We start from the raw sequence: 20,434 nt of genomic DNA on the forward strand, positions 1-20,434 counted from the left end.
GCTCACGCTCAGGCGCTCACGCTCAGACGCTCACGCTCTGATGCTCACACTCTGACGCTGACGCTCACCCTCAGATGCTCACGCTCTGACACTCACACGCTCGGACGCTCACGCTCGGACGCTCACGCTTTGACGCTCATGCTCGGACGCTCACACGCTCGGACGCTCACGCTCTGACGCTCACGCTCTGATGCTCACGCTCTGACGCTGACGATCACCCTCAGACGCTCACGCTCTGATACTCACACGCTCGGACGCTCACGCTCTGACGCTCACGCTCAGGCGCTCACGCTCAGACGCTCACGCTCTGACGCTCACGCTCAGACGTTCACTCTCAGATGCTCATGCTCGGACGCTCACGCTCACGCTCAGACGCTCACGCTCTGACACTCACACGCTCGGACGCTCACGCTCGGACGCTCACGCTCTGACGCTCATGCTCGGACGCTCACGCTCACGCTCTGACGCTCACGCTCAGACGCTCACGCTCTGATGCTCACACTCTGACGCTGACGATCACCCTCAGACGCTCACGCTCTGACACTCACACGCTCGGACGCTCACGCTCTGACGCTCGAGCACTGATGCTCACGCTCGGACGCTCACGCTCGGACGCTCACGCTCTGACGCTCACACTCTGATGCTCATGCTCAGACGCTCACGCTCAGACGCTCACGCTCAGATGCTCATGCTCAGACGCTCACGTTCAGACGCTCACGCTCTCGCTCGGACGCTCATGCTCACACGCTCACGCTCAGACGCTCACGCTCTGTCGCTCACGCTCTGTCGCTCACACGCTCACGCTCAGACGCTCATACTCACGTTCTGACGCTCATGCTCATGTTCTGACGCTCACGCTCAGACGCTCACGCTCTGACGTTCTGATGCTCTGACGCTCTGACGCTCATGCTCGAACGCTCACGCTCTGATGCTCACGCTCTGATGCTCATGCTCAGACGCTCACGCTCAAGCTCAGATGCTCACGCTCACGCTCTGACGCTCACGCTCAGACTCTCATGCTCGGACGCTCACGCTCTGACGCTCACGCTCAGATGCTCACGCTCAGACGCTAACGCTCTGATGCTCATGCTCACGCTCTGACGCTCACTCTGACGCTCACGCTCTGACGTTCACACGCTCACGCTCAGACACTCATACTCACGCTCTGACGCTCATGCTGACGCTCACGCTCTGACACTCACGCTCAGATGCTCACGCTCAGATGCTTACGCTCAGATGCTTACGCTCTGACGCTGACGCTCAGGCGCTCACGCTCACGCTCTCACACTCAGACGTTCACGCTCACGCTCTGACACTCACGCTCAGACGCTCACACTCTGACGCTCACGCTCAGACGCTCACGCTCACGCTCTGACGCTCACGCTCGGACGCCAACGCTCGGACGCTCACGCTCTGATGCTCATGCTCTGATGCTCATGCTCAGATGCTCATGCTCACGCTCAGATGCTCATGCTCACGCTCAGACGCTCACGCTCTGATGCTCACACGCTCACGCTCTGAAGCTCGGACGCTCACGCTCTGACGCTCACGCTCAGATGCTCACGCTCACGCTCTGACGCTTACGCTCAGACGCTCACGCTCTGATGCTCACGTTCTGATGCTCATGCTCAGACGCTCACACTCAGACGCTCATGCTCTGACGCTCACGCTCTGATGCTGATGCTCACCCTCAGACGCTCTGACGCTCACACGCTCTCGCTCAAGCTCTGACGCTGACGCTCAGACGCTCACGCTCAGACGCTCACCCTCACGCTCTGACGCTCACACTCTGATGCTCATGCTCAGACGCTCATACGCTCACGCTCACGCTCAGATGCTCAGATGCTCATGCTCAGACGCTCACGCTCACGCTCAGACGCTCATGCTCACGCTCGGACGCTCACGCTCAGACGCTCACGCTTTGACGCTCATGCTCGGACGCTCACGCTCTAACGCTCACGCTCACGCTTTGACGCTCACACTCTAATGCTCACGCTCACGCTTTGACGCTCACACTCAGACGCTCACGCTCTGACGCTGAAGCTCACACTCAGACGCTCACGCTCTGACGCGCTCACGCTCACGCTCTGACGCTTGGACACTCATGTTCTGACGCTCACGCTCTGACGCTCACGCTCAGACGCTGATGCTCACGCTCTGATGCTCACGCTCTGACATTCACGCTCTGATGCTCACGCGCTCACGCTCAGACGCTCACGCTCTGACACTCACGCTCACGCTCTGACGCTCACGCTCACGCTTTGATGCTCACACGCTCATGCTCAGATGCTCATACTCACGCTCTGAAGCTCACGCTCACGCTCTGACGCTCACGCTCTGACGCTCACACTGACGCTCACGCTCAGACACTCACGCTCACGCTCTGACGCTCAGACGCTCACGCTCAGAAACTCACGCTCTGGCGCTCACGCTCAGACGCTCACGCTCACGCTCTGACGCTCACGCTCGGACGCTCACGCTCAGACGCTCACGCTCTGACGCTCACACGCTCACGCTCACGCTCTGACGCTCATGCTCTGACGCTCACGCTTACGTTCTGACGCTCATGCTCAGACGCTCATGCTCAGACGCTCACGCTCTGATGCTCACGCTCTGATGCTCATGCTCAGACGCTCACGCTCACGCTCAGATGCTCACGCTCTGACGTTCACGCTCAGATGCTCACGCTCACGCTCTGACGCTCACGCTCTGACGCTCACGCTCAGACGCTCACGCTCACACTGACGCTCACGCTCTGACGCTCACGCTCAGACGCTCACGCTCACACTGACGCTCACGCTCTGACGCTCATGCTCACGCTCTGATGCTCACGCTCTGACGCTCATGCTCACGCTCTGACGCTCACGCTCTGATGCTCACGCTCACGCTCTGACGCTCACGCTCGGATGCTCACGCTCTGATGCTCACGCTCTGATGCTCATGCTCAGACGCTCACGCTCACGCTCAGATGCTCACACTCACGCTCGGACGCTCACGCTCAGACGCTCACGCTTTGACGCTCACGCTCTAACGCTCACACTCACGCTTTGACGCTCACACTCTAATGCTCATGCTCACGCTTTGACACACACTCAGACGCTCACGTTCTGACACTGAAGCTCACGGTCAGACGCTCACGCTCAGGCGCTCACGCTCTGACGCGTTCACGCTCACGCTCTGATGCTCTGACGCTCAGACGCTCACGCTCAGACGTTCACGCTCTGACGCTCACGCTCTGATGCTCATGCTCTGATGCTCACGCTCAGACGCTCACGCTCAGACGCTCACGCTCAGACGCACACGCTCACGCTCTGACGCTCACGCTCTGACACTCACGCTCTGATGCTCACGCTCTGACGCTCGGACACTCACGCTCTGATGGTCACGCTCTGACGCTCGGACGCTCACGCTCTGACGCTCACGCTCAGACGCTCACGCTCACGCTCTGTCGCTCACGCTCTGATGCTCACGCGCTCACGCTCAGATGCTCACGCTCTGACGCTCACGCTCGGGCGCTCACGCTCAGACGCTCACGCTCTGATGCTCACGCTCAGACGCTCACGCTCTGATGCTCAAGCGCACACGCTCAGACGCCCACGCTCAGACGCTCATGCTCTGACGCTCACGCTCAGACGCTCACGCTCACGCTCTGAAGCTCACGCGCTCACGCTTAGACGCTCACTCTGACGCTCACGCTCTGACGCTCACACGCTCATGCTCAGACGCTCATACTTACGCTCTGATGCTCACGCTCGCGCTCTGACGCTCACGCTCGGACGCTCGGACGCTCATGCTCTGACGCTCACGCTCACGTTCTGACGCTCATGCTCAGACGCTCATGCTCAGACGCTCACGCTCTAATTCTCACGCTCTGATGCTCATGCTCAGACGCTCACGCTCAGATGCTCACGCTCAGACGCTCACGCTCGGACGCTCACGCTCTGACGCTCACGCGCTCATGCTCAGACGCTCACGTTCTGACCCTGACGCTCACGCTCTGACGCTCACGCTCATGCTCTGACGCTCACACGCTCACGCTCTGACGCTCATGCTCACGCTCTGACGCTCATGCTCACGCTCGGACGCTCATGCTCTGACGCTCACGCTCTGACGCTCACGCTCGGATGCTCACGCTCTGATGCTCATGCTCAGACGCTCACGCTCGGACGCTCACGCTCAGACGCTCACGCTTTGACGCTCATGCTCAGATGCTCACCCTCTAACGCTCATGCTCACGCTTTGACGCTCACACTCAGACGCTCACGCTCTGACGCTGAAGCTCACACTCAGACGCTCACGCTCAGATGCTCACGCTCTGACGCATTCACTCTCACGCTCTGACGCTCGGACGTTCACGCTCTGACGCTCACGCTCTGACGCTCACGCTCTGACGCTCACGTGCTCTTGCTCAGACGCTCACGCTCTGACGCTGACGCTCACGCTCTGACACTCACGCTGACGCTCATGCTCTGACGCTCACACGCTCACGCTCTGACGCTCACGCTCTGACGCTCATGCTCACGCTCTGACGCTCATGCTCACGCTCTGACGCTCACGCTCTGACGCTCATGCTCACGCTCGGACGCTCACGCTCTGACGCTCACGCTCGGATGCTCACGCTCTGATGCTCATGCTCAGACGCTCGCGCTCACGCTCGGACGCTCACGCTCAGACGCTAGCGCTTTGACGCTCATGCTCAGACGCTCACCCTCTAACGCTCACACTCACGCTTTGACGCTCACACTCTAACGCTCATGCTCACGCTTTGACGCTCACACTCAGACACTCACACTCACGCTTTGACGCTCACACTCTAACGCTCATGCTCACGCTTTGACGCTCACACTCAGACGCTCAAGCTCTGACGCTGAAGCTCACACTCAGACGCTCACGCTCAGACGCTCACCCTCTAACGCTCACACTCACGCTTTGACGCTCACACTCTAACGCTCATGCTCACGCTTTGACGCTCACACTCAGACGCTCAAGCTCTGATGCTGAAGCTCACACTCAGACGCTCAGGCTCAGATGCTCACGCTCTGACGCGTTCACGCTCACGCTCTGACGCTCACGCTCTGACGTTCACGCTCTGACGCTCTAACGCTCAGACACTCAGGCTCAGACGCTCACGCTCAGACGCTCACGCTCTGATGCTCATGCTCAGACGCTCACGCTCAGACGCTCACGCTCTGACGCTCACTCTCAAGCTCTGACTCTCACGCTCTGACGCTAGGACGCTCACGCTCTGACGCTCACACTCACGCTCTGACGCTCACGCTCTGACGCTCATGCTCAGACGCTCACGCTCAGACGCTCACTCTCAAGCTCTGACGCTCACGCTCTGACGCTAGGACGCTCACGCTCACGCTCTGACGCTCACGCTCATGCTCTGACGCTCGGACGCTCACGCTCTGACGCTCACGCTCAGACGCTCACGCTCATGCTCTGACGCTCACGCTCTGACGCTCACGCTCTGAAGCTCGGACGTTCACGCTCTGACGCTCACGCTCTGACGCTCACGTGCTCATGCTCAGACGCTCACGCTCTGACGCTGACGCTCACGCTCTGACACTCACGCTGACGCTCACGCTCATGCTCTGACGCTCACACGCTCACGCTCTGACGCTCACGCTCTGACGCTCATGCTCACGCTCTGACGCTCATGCTCACGCTCTGACGCTCACGCTCACGCTCTGACGCTCACGCTCTGACGCTCATGCTCACGCTCTGACGCTCACGCTCACGCTCTGATGCTCACGCTCGGATGCTCACGCTCTGATGCTCATGCTCAGACGCTCGCGCTCACGCTCGGACGCTCACGCTCAGACGCTAGCGCTTTGACGCTCATGCTCAGACGCTCACCCTCTAACGCTCACACTCACGCTTTGACGCTCACACTCAGACGCTCACACTCACGCTTTGACGCTCACACTCTAACGCTCATGCTCACGCTTTGACGCTCACACTCAGACGCTCAAGCTCTGACGCTGAAGCTCACACTCAGACGCTCACGCTCAGACGCTCACCCTCTAACGCTCACACTCACGCTTTGACGCTCACACTCTAACGCTCATGCTCACGCTTTGACGCTCACGCTCATGTTCTGACGCTCACGCTCATGCTCTGACGCTCACGCTCTGACGCTCACGCTCTGACGCTCGGACGTTCACGCTCTGACGCTCACGCTCTGACGCTCACGTGCTCACGCTCAGACGCTCACGCTCTGACGCTGACGCTCACGCTCTGACACTCACGCTGACGCTCACGCTCATGCTCTGACGCTCACACGCTCACGCTCTGACGCTCACGCTCTGACGCTCATGCTCACGCTCTGACGCTCACGCTCTGACGCTCATGCTCACGCTCGGACGCTCACGCTCTGACGCTCACGCTCACGCTCTGACGCTCACGCTCGGATGCTCACGCTCTGATGCTCATGCTCAGACGCTCGCGCTCACGCTCGGACGCTCACGCTCAGACGCTAGCGCTTTGACGCTCATGCTCAGACTCTCACCCTCTAACGCTCACACTCACGCTTTGACGCTCACACTCTAACGCTCATGCTCACGCTCTGACGCTCACGCTCTGATGCTCACGCTCTGACGCTCATGCTCAGACGCTTACTCTCGGACGCTCTCGCTCTGACGCTCGGACGCTCACGCTCTGACGCTCACGCTCTGACACTCACGCTCTGACGCTCACGCTCAGACGTTCACACTCTGACGCTCACGCTCTGACGCTCTAACGCTCAGACGCTCACGCTCAGGCGCTCACGCTCTGATGCTCATGCTCAGATGCTCACGCTCAGACGCTCACGCTCTGACGCTCACTCTCAAGCTCTGACGCTAGGACGCTCACGCTCTGACGCTCACGCTCACGCTCTGACGCTCACGCCCTGACGCTCATACTCAGACGCTCACGCTCAGACGCTCACGCTCTGACGCTCACTCTCAAGCTCTGACGCTCACGCTCTGACGCTAGGACGCTCACGCTCTGACGCTCACGCTCACGCTCTGACGCTCACGCTCAGACGCTCATGCTCATGCTCTGACGCTCATGCTCTGACGCTCACGCTCTGACGCTCACGCGCTCACGCTCAGACGCTCACGCTCAGACACTCATGCTCACGCTCTGACGCTCACGCTCAGACGCCCATGCTCAGACGCTCACGCTCTGACGCTCACGCTCAGACGCTCACGCTCTGACGCTCACGCTCGGGCGCTCACGCTGTGACGCTCATGCTGTGACGTTCACGCTCTGACGTTCACGCTCACGCTCGGACGCTCACTCTCGGACGCTCACGCTCAGACGCTCATTCTCACACTATGACGCTCACTCTCGGACGCTCTCGCTCTGACGCTCGGACGCTCACGCTCGGACGCTCACGCTCTGACACTCACGCTCAGACGCTCACGCTCTGACACTCACGCTCCGACGCTCACGCTCTGACGCTCACGCTCACGCTCTGATGCTCACGCTCTGACGCTCATGCTCAAACGCTCACGCTCAGACGCTCACGCTCTGACGCTCACTCTCAAGCTCTGACGTTCACGCTCTGACTCTAGGACGCTCACGCTCACGCTCTGACGCTCACTCTCAAGCTCTGACGTTCACGCTCTGACTCTAGGACGCTCACGCTCACACTCTGACGCTCACTCTCAGACGCTCTCGCTCTGACGCTCGGACGCTCACGCTCTGACGCTCACGCTCTGACACTCACGCTCTGACGCTCACGCTCAGACGCTCACACTCTGACGCTCACGCTCAGACGTTCACGCTATGTCGCTCACGCTCACGCTCTGATGCTCACGCTCGGACGCTCACGCTGTGACGCTCACGCTCTGACGCTCACTCTCGGACGCTCACGGTCAGACGCTCACTCTCACACTCTGACGCTCACTCTCGGACGCTCTCGCTCTGACGCTCGGACACTCACGCTCTGACGCTCACGCTCTGACACTCACGCTCTGACGCTCACGCTCTGACGCTCTAACGCTCTGACACTCACGCTCTGACGCTCACGCTCAGACACTCACACTCTGACGCTCACGCTATGTCGCTCACGCTCTGACGCTCACTCTCAAACTCTGACGCTAGGACGCTCACGCTCACGCTCTGACGCTCACGCTCACGCTCTGACGCTCACGCCCTGACGCTCATGCTCAGACGCTCACGCTCAGACGCTCACTCTCAAGCTCTGACGCTCACGCTCTGACGCTAGGACGCTCACGCTCACGCTCTGACGCTAACGCTCACGCTCATGCTCTGACGCTCACGCTCTGACGCTCACTCTCAAGCTCTGACGCTCACGCTCTGATGCTCACGCTCTGACGCTCACGCTCGGACGCTCACGCTGTGACGCTCACGCTCTGACGCTCACGCTCTGACGTTCACGCTCACGCTCGGACGCTCACTCTCGGACGCTCACGGTCAGACGCTCACTCTCACACTCTGACGCTCACTCTCGGACGCTCTCGCTCTGACGCTCGGACGCTCACGCTCTGACGCTCACGCTCTGACACTCACGCTCTGACGCTCAGGCTCAGACTCTCACGCTCTGAAGCTCACGCTCTGACGCTCTAACGCTCAGACGCTCAGGCTCAGACGCTCACGCTCAGACGCTCACGCTCTGATGCTCATGCTCAGACGATCACGCTCAGACGCTCACGCTCTGACGCTCACTCTCACGCTCTGACGCTAGGACGCTCACGCTCACGCTCTGACGCTCACGCTCACGCTCTGACGCTCACGCTCATGCTCTCACGCTCCCGCTCTGACGCTCACTCTCAAGCTCTGACGCTCACGCTCTGACGCTAGGACGCTCACGCTCACGCTCTGACGCTCACGCTCACGCTCTGACGCTCACGCTCATGCTCTGACTCTCACTCTCAAGCTCAGATGCTCATGCTCTGAGGCTAGGACGCTCACGCTCACGCTCTGACGCTCACGCTCACGCTCTGACGCTCACGCTCATGCTCTGACGCTCACGCTCAGACGCTCACGCTCATGCTCTGATGCTCATGCTCAGATGCTCACGCTCTGACGCTCACACGCTCACGCTCAGACGCTCACGCTCTGACGCTCAGACGCTCACGCTCAGACGCTCACGCTTAGACGCCCACGCTCAGACGCTCACGCTCTGACGCTCACGCTCAGACGCTCATGCTATGTCGCTCATGCTCACGCTCTGACGCTCACTCTCAAGCTCTGACGCTCACGCTCTGACTCTAGGACGCTCACGCTCTGACGCTCAGGCTCACGCTCTGACGCTCACGCTCTGACGCTCACGCTCATGCTCTGACACTCATGCTTTGACGCTCACGCTCTGACGCTCACGCTCTGACGCTCACGCTCACGCTCTGACGCTCACGCTCTGACGCTCACGCTCACGCTCTGACGCTCACGCTCTGACGCTCACGCTCACGCGCTCATGCTCAGACGCTCACGCTCTGACGCTCACGCGCTCATGCTCAGACGCTCACGCTCTGACGCTCAGACGCTCACGCTCTGACGCTCACGCTCAGACGCCCACGCTCAGACGCCCACGCTCTGACGCTCACGCTCAGACGCCCACGCTCAGACGCTCACGCTCTGACGCTCACGCTCAGACGCTCACGCTATGTCGCTCACGCTCACGCTCTGATGCTCACGCTCTGACGCTCACGCTCTGACGCTCACGCTCGGACGCTCACGCTGTGACGCTCACGCTCTGACGCTCACGCTCTGACGTTAACGCTCACGCTCGGACGCTCACTCTCGGACGCTCACGCTCAGACGCTCACTCTCACACTCTGACGCTCACTCTCGGACGCTCTCGCTCTGACGCTCGGACGCTCACGCTCTGACGCTCACGCTCTGACACTCACGCTCTGACGCTCACGCTCAGATGCTCACACTCTGACGCTCACGCTCAGACGCTCACTCTATGTCGCTCACGCTCTGATGCTCACGCTGTGACGCTCACGCTCTGACGCTCACGCTGTGACGCTCACGCTCTGACGTTCACGCTCACGCTCGGACGCTCACTCTCGGACGCTCACGCTCAGACGCTCACTCTCACACTCTGACGCTCACTCTCAGACGCTCTCGCTCTGACGCTCACGCTCTGACGCTCACGCTCTGACACTCACGCTCTGACACTCACGCTCTGACGCTCACACTCAGACGCTCACGCTCTGACACTCACGCTCACGCTCTGACGCTCACGCTCCGACGCTCACGCTCTGACGCTCACGCTCACGCTCCGACGCTCACACTCATGCTCTGACGCTTACGCTCTGATGCTCACGCTCGGACGCTCACACTCTGAAGCTCAGGCTCTGACGCTCACGCTCTGACGCTCACGCTCACGCTAGGATGCTCACGCTCTGACGCTCAGGCTGACGCTCACGCTCAGACGCTCACGCTCTGACGCTCACGCTCATGCTCTGACGCTCACGCTCGGACGCTCACGCTCAGACGCTCACTCTCACACTCTGACGCTCACTCTCGGATGCTCACGCTCTGACACTCGCACGCTCACGATCTGACGCTCACGCTCTGACGCTCACGCTCACGCTCTGACGCTCACGCTCATGATCTGACGCTTACGCTCTGACGCTTACGCTCTGACGCTCACGCTCACGCTCTGACGCTCACGCCCTGACGCTCACATTCAGACGCTCACGCTCAGACGCTCACGCTCTGACGCTCACTCTCAAGCTCTGACGCTCACGCTCTGACGCTAGGACGCTCACGCTCTGACGCTCACGCTCACGCTCTGACGCTCACGCTCAGACTCTCATGCTCATGCTCTGACGCTCATGCTCTGACGCTCACGCTCTGACGCTCACGCGCTCACGCTCAGACGCTCACGCTCAGACACTCATGCTCACGCTCTGACGCTCACGCTCAGACGCCCACGCTCAGACGCTCACGCTCTGACGCTCACGCTCAGACGCTCACGCTCCGACGCTCACGCTCGGACGCTCACGCTGTGACGCTCATGCTGTGACGTTCACGCTCTGACGTTCACGCTCACGCTCGGACGCTCACTCTCGGACGCTCACGCTCAGACGCTCATTCTCACACTATGACGCTCACTCTCGGACGCTCTCGCTCTGACGCTCGGACGCTCACGCTCGGACGCTCACGCTCTGACACTCACGCTCAGACGCTCACGCTCAGACGCTCACGCTCTGACACTCACGCTCCGACGCTCACGCTCTGACGCTCACGCTCACGCTCTGATGCTCACGCTCTGACGCTTATGCTCAAACGCTCACGCTCAGACGCTCACGCTCTGACGCTCACTCTCAAGCTCTGACGTTCACGCTCTGACTCTAGGACGCTCACGCTCACGCTCTGACGCTCACTCTCAAGCTCTGACGTTCACGCTCTGACTCTAGGACGCTCACGCTCACACTCTGACGCTCACTCTCAGACGCTCTCGCTCTGACGCTCGGACGCTCACGCTCTGACGCTCACGCTCTGACACTCACGCTCTGACGCTCACGCTCAGACGCTCGCACTCTGACGCTCACGCTCAGACGTTCACGCTATGTCGCTCACGCTCACGCTCTGATGCTCACGCTCGGACGCTCACGCTCTGATGCTCACTCTCGGACGCTCACGGTCAGACGCTCACTCTCACACTCTGACGCTCACTCTCGGACGCTCTCGCTCTGACGCTCGGACACTCACGCTCTGACGCTCACGCTCTGACACTCACGCTCTGACGCTCACGCTCTGACGCTCTAACGCTCTGACACTCACGCTCTGACGCTCACGCTCAGACACTCACACACTGACGCTCACGCTATGTCGCTCACGCTCTGACGCTCACTCTCAAGCTCTGACGCTAGGACGCTCACGCTCACGCTCTGACGCTCACGCTCACGCTCTGACGCTCACGCCCTGACGCTCATGCTCAGACGCTCACGCTCAGACGCTCACTCTCAAGCTCTGACGCTCACGCTCTGACGCTAGGATGCTCACGCTCACGCTCTGACGCTAACGCTCACGCTCATGCTCTGACGCTCACGCTCTGACGCTCACTCTCAAGCTCTGACGCTCACGCTCTGATGCTCACGCTCTGACGCTCACGCTCGGACGCTCACGCTGTGACGCTCACGCTCTGACGTTCACGCTCACGCTCGGACGCTCACTCTCGGACGCTCACGGTCAGACGCTCACTCTCACACTCTGACGCTCACTCTCGGACGCTCTCGCTCTGACGCTCGGACGCTCACGCTCTGACGCTCACGCTCTGACACTCACGCTCTGACGCTCAGGCTCAGACTCTCACGCTCTGAAGCTCACGCTCTGACGCTCTAACGCTCAGACGCTCAGGCTCAGACGCTCACGCTCAGACGCTCACGCTCTGATGCTCATGCTCAGACGATCACGCTCAGACGCTCACGCTCTGACGCTCACTCTCACGCTCTGACGCTAGGACGCTCACGCTCACGCTCTGACGCTCACGCTCACGCTCTGACGCTCACGCTCATGCTCTGACGCTCCCGCTCTGACGCTCACTCTCAAGCTCTGACGCTCACGCTCTGACGCTAGGACGCTCACGCTCACGCTCTGACGCTCACGCTCACGCTCTGACGCTCACGCTCATGCTCTGACTCTCACTCTCAAGCTCTGACGCTCATGCTCTGAGGCTAGGACGCTCACGCTCACGCTCTGACGCTCACGCTCACGCTCTGACGCTCACGCTCATGCTCTGACGCTCACGCTCAGACGCTCACGCTCATGCTCTGATGCTCATGCTCAGATGCTCACGCTCTGACGCTCACACGCTCACGCTCAGACGCTCACGCTCTGACGCTCAGACGCTCACGCTCAGACGCTCACGCTTAGACGCCCACGCTCAGACGCTCACGCTCTGACGCTCACGCTCAGACGCTCATGCTATGTCGCTCATGCTCACGCTCTGACGCTCACTCTCAAGCTCTGACGCTCACGCTCTGACTCTAGGACGCTCACGCTCTGACGCTCAGGCTCACGCTCTGACGCTCACGCTCTGACGCTCACGCTCATGCTCTGACACTCATGCTTTGACGCTCACGCTCTGACGCTCACGCTCTGACGCTCACGCTCACGCTCTGACGCTCACGCTCTGACGCTCACGCTCACGCTCTGACGCTCACGCTCACGCGCTCATGCTCAGACGCTCACGCTCTGACGCTCACGCGCTCATGCTCAGACGCTCACGCTCTGACGCTCAGACGCTCACGCTCACGCTCTGACGCTCACGCTCAGACGCCCACGCTCAGACGCCCACGCTCTGACGCTCACGCTCAGACGCCCACGCTCAGACGCTCACGCTCTGACGCTCACGCTCAGATGCTCACGCTATGTCGCTCACGCTCACGCTCTGATGCTCACGCTCTGACGCTCACGCTCGGACGCTCACGCTGTGACGCTCACGCTCTGACGCTCACGCTCTGACGTTAACGCTCACGCTCGGACGCTCACTCTCGGACGCTCACGCTCAGACGCTCACTCTCACACTCTGACGCTCACTCTCGGACGCTCTTGCTCTGACGCTCGGACGCTCACGCTCTGACGCTCACGCTCTGACACTCACGCTCTGACGCTCACGCTCAGATGCTCACACTCTGACGCTCACGCTCAGACGCTCACTCTATGTCGCTCACGCTCTGATGCTCACGCTGTGACGCTCACGCTCTGACGCTCACGCTGTGACGCTCACGCTCTGACGTTCACGCTCACGCTCGGACGCTCACTCTCGGACGCTCACGCTCAGACGCTCACTCTCACACTCTGACGCTCACTCTCAGACGCTCTCGCTCTGACGCTCACGCTCTGACACTCACGCTCTGACACTCACGCTCTGACGCTCACACTCAGACGCTCACGCTCTGACACTCACGCTCACGCTATGACGCTCACGCTCCGACGCTCACGCTCTGACGCTCACGCTCACGCTCCGACGCTCACACTCATGCTCTGACGCTTACGCTCTGATGCTCACGCTCGGACGCTCACACTCTGAAGCTCAGGCTCTGACGCTCACGCTCTGACGCTCACGCTCACGCTAGGACGCTCACGCTCTGACGCTCAGGCTGACGCTCACGCTCAGACGCTCACGCTCTGACGCTCACGCTCATGCTCTGACGCTCACGCTCGGACGCTCACGCTCAGACGCTCACTCTCACACTCTGACGCTCACTCTCGGATGCTCACGCTCTGACACTCGCACGCTCACGATCTGACGCTCACGCTCACGCTCTGACGCTCACGCTCACGCTCTGACGCTCACGCTCATGATCTGACGCTTACGCTCTGACGCTTACGCTCTGACGCTCACGCTCACGCTCTGACGCTCACGCCCTGACGCTCATACTCAGACGCTCACGCTCTGACGCTCACTCTCAAGCTCTGACGCTCACGCTCTGACGCTAGGACGCTCACGCTCTGACGCTCACGCTCACGCTCTGACGCTCACGCTCAGACTCTCATGCTCATGCTCTGACGCTCATGCTCTGACGCTCACGCTCTGACGCTCACGCGCTCACGCTCAGACTCTCACGCTCAGACACTCATGCTCACGCTCTGACGCTCACGCTCAGACGCCCACGCTCAGACGCTCACGCTCTGATGCTCACGCTCAGACGCTCACGCTCCGACGCTCACGCTCGGACGCTCACGCTGTGACGCTCATGCTGTGACGTTCACGCTCTGACGTTCACGCTCACGCTCGGACGCTCACTCTCGGACGCTTACGCTCAGACGCTCATTCTCACACTATGACGCTCACTCTCGGACGCTCTCGCTCTGACGCTCGGACGCTCACACTCGGACGCTCACGCTCTGACACTCACGCTCAGACGCTCACGCTCAGACGCTCACGCTCTGACACTCACGCTCCGACGCTCACGCTCTGACGCTCACGCTCACGCTCTGATGCTCACGCTCTGACGCTCATGCTCAAACGCTCACGCTCAGACGCTCACGCTCTGACGCTCACTCTCAAGCTCTGACGTTCACGCTCTGACTCTAGGACGCTCACGCTCTGACGCTCACTCTCAAGCTCTGACGTTCACGCTCTGACTCTAGGACGCTCACGCTCACACTCTGACGCTCACTCTCAGACGCTCTCGCTCTGACGCTCGGACGCTCACGCTCTGACGCTCACGCTCTGACACTCACGCTCTGACGCTCACGCTCAGACGCTCACGCTCTGACGCTCACGCTCAGACGTTCACGCTATGTCGCTCACGCTCACGCTCTGATGCTCACGCTCGGACGCTCACGCTGTGACGCTCACGCTCTGACGTTCACGCTCATGCTCGGACGCTCACGGTCAGACGCTCACTCTCACACTCTGACGCTCACTCTCGGATGCTCTCGCTCTGACGCTTGGACACTCACGCTCTGACGCTCACGCTCTGACACTCACGCTCTGACGCTCACGCTCTGACGCTCTAACGCTCTGACACTCACGCTCTGACGCTCACACTCAGACACTCACACTCTGACGCTCACGCTATGTCGCTCACGCTCTGACGCTCACTCTCAAGCTCTGACGCTAGGACGCTCACGCTCACGCTCTGACGCTCACGCTCACGCTCTGACGCTCACGCCCTGACGCTCATGCTCAGACGCTCACGCTCAGACGCTCACTCTCAAGCTCTGACGCTCACGCTCTGACGCTAGGACGCTCACGCTCACGCTCTGATGCTAACGCTCACGCTCATGCTCTGACGCTCACGCTCTGACGCTCACTCTCAAGCTCTGACGCTCACGCTCTGATGCTCACGCTCTGACGCTCACGCTCGGACGCTCACGCTGTGACGCTCACGCTGTGACGCTCACGCTCTGACATTCACGCTCACGCTCGGACGCTCACTCTCGGACGCTCACGGTCAGACGCTCACTCTCACACTCTGACGCTCACTCTCGGACGCTCTCGCTCTGACGCTCGGACGCTCACGCTCTGACGCTCACGCTCTGACACTCACGCTCTGACGCTCAGGCTCAGACTCTCACGCTCTGAAGCTCACGCTCTGACGCTCTAACGCTCAGACGCTCAGGCTCAGACGCTCACGCTCAGACGCTCACGCTCTGATGCTCATGCTCAGACGATCACGCTCAGACGCTCACGCTCTGACGCTCATTCTCACGCTCTGACGCTAGGACGCTCACGCTCACGCTCTGACGCTCACGCTCACGCTCTGACGCTCACGCTCTGACGCTCCCGCTCTGACGCTCACTCTCAAGCTCTGACGCTCACGCTCTGACGCTAGGACGCTCACGCTCACGCTCTGACGCTCACGCTCACGCTCTGACGCTCACGCTCATGCTCTGACTCTCACTCTCAAGCTCTGACGCTCATGCTCTGAGGCTAGGACGCTCACGCTCACGCTCTGACGCTCACGCTCACGCTCTGACGCTCACGCTCATGCTCTGACGCTCACGCTCAGACGCTCACGCTCATGCTCTGATGCTCATGCTCAGATGCTCACGCTCTGACGCTCACACGCTCACGCTCAGACGCTCACGCTCTGACGCTCAGACGCTCACGCTTAGACGCCCACGCTCAGACGCTCACGCTCTGACGCTCACGCTCAGACGCTCATGCTATGTCGCTCATGCTCACGCTCTGACGCTCACTCTCAAGCTCTGACGCTCACGCTCTGACTCTAGGACGCTCACGCTCTGACGCTCAGGCTCACGCTCTGACGCTCACGCTCTGACGCTCACGCTCATGCTCTGACGCTCATGCTTTGACGCTCACGCTCTGACGCTCACGCTCTGACGCTCACGCTCACGCTCTGACGCTCACGCTCTGACGCTCACGCTCACGCTCTGACGCTCACGCTCACGCGCTCATGCTCAGACGCTCACGCTCTGACGCTCACGCGCTCATGCTCAGACGCTCACGCTCTGACGCTCAGACGCTCACGCTCACGCTCTGACGCTCACGCTCAGACGCCCACGCTCAGACGCCCACGCTCTGACGCTCACGCTCAGACGCCCACGCTCAGACGCTCACGCTCTGACGCTCACGCTCAGACGCTCACGCTATGTCGCTCACGCTCACGCTCTGATGCTCACGCTCTGACGCTCACGCTCGGACGCTCACGCTGTGACGCTCACGCTCTGACGCTCACGCTCTGACGTTAACGCTCACGCTCGGACGCTCACTCTCGGACGCTCACGCTCAGACGCTCACTCTCACACTCTGACGCTCACTCTCGGACGCTCTCGCTCTGACGCTCGGACGCTCACGCTCTGACACTCACGCTCTGACGCTCACGCTCAGATGCTCACACTCTGACGCTCACGCTCAGACGCTCACTCTATGTCGCTCACGCTCACGCTCTGATGCTCACGCTGAGACGCTCACGCTCTGACGCTCACGCTGTGACGCTCACGCTCTGACGTTCACGCTCACGCTCGGACGCTCACTCTCGGACGCTCACGCTCAGACGCTCACTCTCACACTCTGACGCTCACTCTCAGACGCTCTCGCTCTGACGCTCACGCTCTGACACTCACGCTCTGACGCTCACACTCAGACGCTCACGCTCTGACACTCACGCTCACGCTCTGACGCTCACGCTCCGACGCTCACGCTCTGACGCTCACGCTCACGCTCCGACGCTCACGCTCATGCTCTGACGCTTACGCTCTGATGCTTACGCTCGGACGCTCACACTCTGAAGCTCAGGCTCTGACGCTCACGCTCTGACGCTCACGCTAACGCTAGGACGCTCACGCTCTGACGCTCAGGCTGACGCTCACGCTCAGACGCTCACGCTCTGACGCTCACGCTCATGCTCTGACGCTCACGCTCGGACGCTCACGCTCAGACGCTCACTCTCACACTCTGACGCTCACTCTCGGATGCTCACGCTCTGACACTCGCACGCTCACGATCTGACGCTCACGCTCTGACGCTCACGCTCACGCTCTGACGCTCACGCTCATGATCTGACGCTTACGCTCTGACGCTTACGCTCTGACGCTCACGCTCAGACGCTCACTCTCTGAAGCTCAGGCTCTGACGCTCACGCTCACGCTCTGACGCTCACGCTCGGACGCTCACGCTCTCACGCTCAGGCTGACGCTCATGCTCAGACACTCACACTCTGACGCTCATGCTCTGACGCTCACGCTCATGCTCTGACGCTCACGCTCTGACGCTTACGCTCACGCTCGGACGCTCACGCTCTGACGCTCAGGCTCTGACGCTTACGCTCTGACGCTCAGGCTAACGCTCACGCTCTGACGCTCAGGCTCTGACGCTCAGTCTCACGCTTGGACGCTCACGCTCGGATGCTCACGCTCAGGCTCAGACGCTCACGCTCTGATGCTCACGCTCACACTAGGACGCTCACGGTCTGACGCTCAGGCTGACGCTCACGCTCAGACGCTCACGCTCTGACGCTCACGCTCATGCTCTGACGCTCACGCTCAGACGCTCACTCTCACACTCTGACGCTCACTCTCGGACGCTCACGCTCTGACACTCGCACGCTCACGATCTGACGCTCACGCTCTGACGCTCACGCTCACGCTCTGACGCTCAGGCTCATGATCTGACGCTTACGCTCTGACGCTCACGCTCGGACGGTCACGCTCTGAAGCTCAGGCTCTGACGCTCACGCTTACGCTCTGACGCTCACGCTCACGCTCGGACGCTCACGCTCTCACGCTCAGGCTGACGCTCACCCTCAGACACTCACGCTCTGACGCTTACGCTCACGCTCGGACGCTCACGCTCTGACGCTCAGGCTCTGACGCTCACGATCACGCTCTGACGCTCACGCTCTGACACTTACGCTCTGACGCTCAGGCTAACACTCACGCTCTGACGCTCAGGCTCTGACGCTCAGTCTCACGCTTGGACGCTCACGCTCGGATGCTCACGCTCAGGCTCAGACGCTCACGCTCTGATGCTCACGCTTGGACGCTCACGCTTGGACGCTCACGCTCAGGCTCAGACGCTCACGCTCACGCTCTGACGCTCACGCTTTGACGCTCACGCTCGGACGCTCATGCTCACACTCTGACGCTGACGCTCGGACGCTCACGCTCTGACGCTCACGCTCACGCTCGGACGCTCACGCTCGGACCCTCACGCTCTTACGCTCACGCTCCGACGCTCACGCTCAGACGCTCACGCTCTCACGCTCACGCTCAGACACTCACGCTCAGACACTCACGCTCTGACGCTCACTCTGACTCTCACTCTCGGACGCTCATGCATTGACACTCACGCTCTGACGCTCACGGTCGGACGCTCATGCTCTGACGCTCACGCTCTGACGCTCACGCTCACGCTCTGACGCTCACGCTTGGACGCTCACGCAATGACGCTGACGCAATGCCGCACTTGCACGCTCACGCTCGGACGCTCACGCTCTGACGCTCACGTTCAGATGCTTACGCTCACGCTCTGACGCACACGCTCTGACGCTCACGCTCTGACGCTAACGCTCTGACGTTAAGGCTCGGACGCTCATGCTCATGCTCTGACGCTCACGCTCGGACGCTCAGGCTCTGACGCTCATGCTCACGCTCTGACACACACGCTCTGACCCTCACGCTCTGACGCTCACGCTATGATGCTCACGCTCACGCTCTGACGCTCACGCTATGATGCTCACGCTCACGCTCGGACGCTCACGCTCGGACGCTCATGCTCATGCTCTGATGCTCACGCTCTGACACTTACGCTCTGACGCTTACGCTCTGACGCTCATGCTCTGACGCTCAGGCTCTGATGCTCACGCTCGGACACTCACGCTCTGACGCTCAGGCTGACGCTCACGCTCTGACGCTCACTCTCAAGCTCTGACGCTCACGCTCTGACGCTAGGACGCTCACGCTCACGCTCAGACGCTCACGCTCATGCTCTGACGCTCACGCTCGGACGCTCACGCTCAGACGCTCACTCTCACACTCTGACGCTCACTCTCGGATGCTCACGCTCTGACACTCGCACGCTCACGATCTGACGCTCACGCTCTGACGCTCACGCTCACGCTCTGACGCTCACGCTCATGATCTGACGCTTACGCTCTGACGCTTACGCTCTGACGCTCACGCTCACGCTCTGACGCTCACGCCCTGACGCTCATACTCAGACACTCACGCTCAGACGCTCACGCTCTGACGCTCACTCTCAAGCTCTGACGCTCACGCTCTGACGCTAGGACGCTCACGCTCTGACGCTCACGCTCACGCTCTGACGCTCACGCTCAGACTCTCATGCTCATGCTCTGACGCTCATGCTCTGACGCTCACGCTCTGACGCTCACGCGCTCACGCTCAGACGCTCACGCTCAGACACTCATGCTCACGCTCTGACGCTCACGCTCAGACGCCCACGCTCAGACGCTCACGCTCTGACGCTCACGCTCAGACGCTCACGCTCCGACGCTCACGCTCGGACGCTCACGCTGTGACGCTC

Source organism: Phyllobates terribilis, unplaced genomic scaffold (genome assembly GCF_046119375.1).
Source record: "Phyllobates terribilis strain yellow unplaced genomic scaffold, ASM4611937v1 Scaffold_3__8_contigs__length_932513732, whole genome shotgun sequence".
NCBI classification, from domain to species: domain Eukaryota; kingdom Metazoa; phylum Chordata; class Amphibia; order Anura; family Dendrobatidae; genus Phyllobates; species Phyllobates terribilis.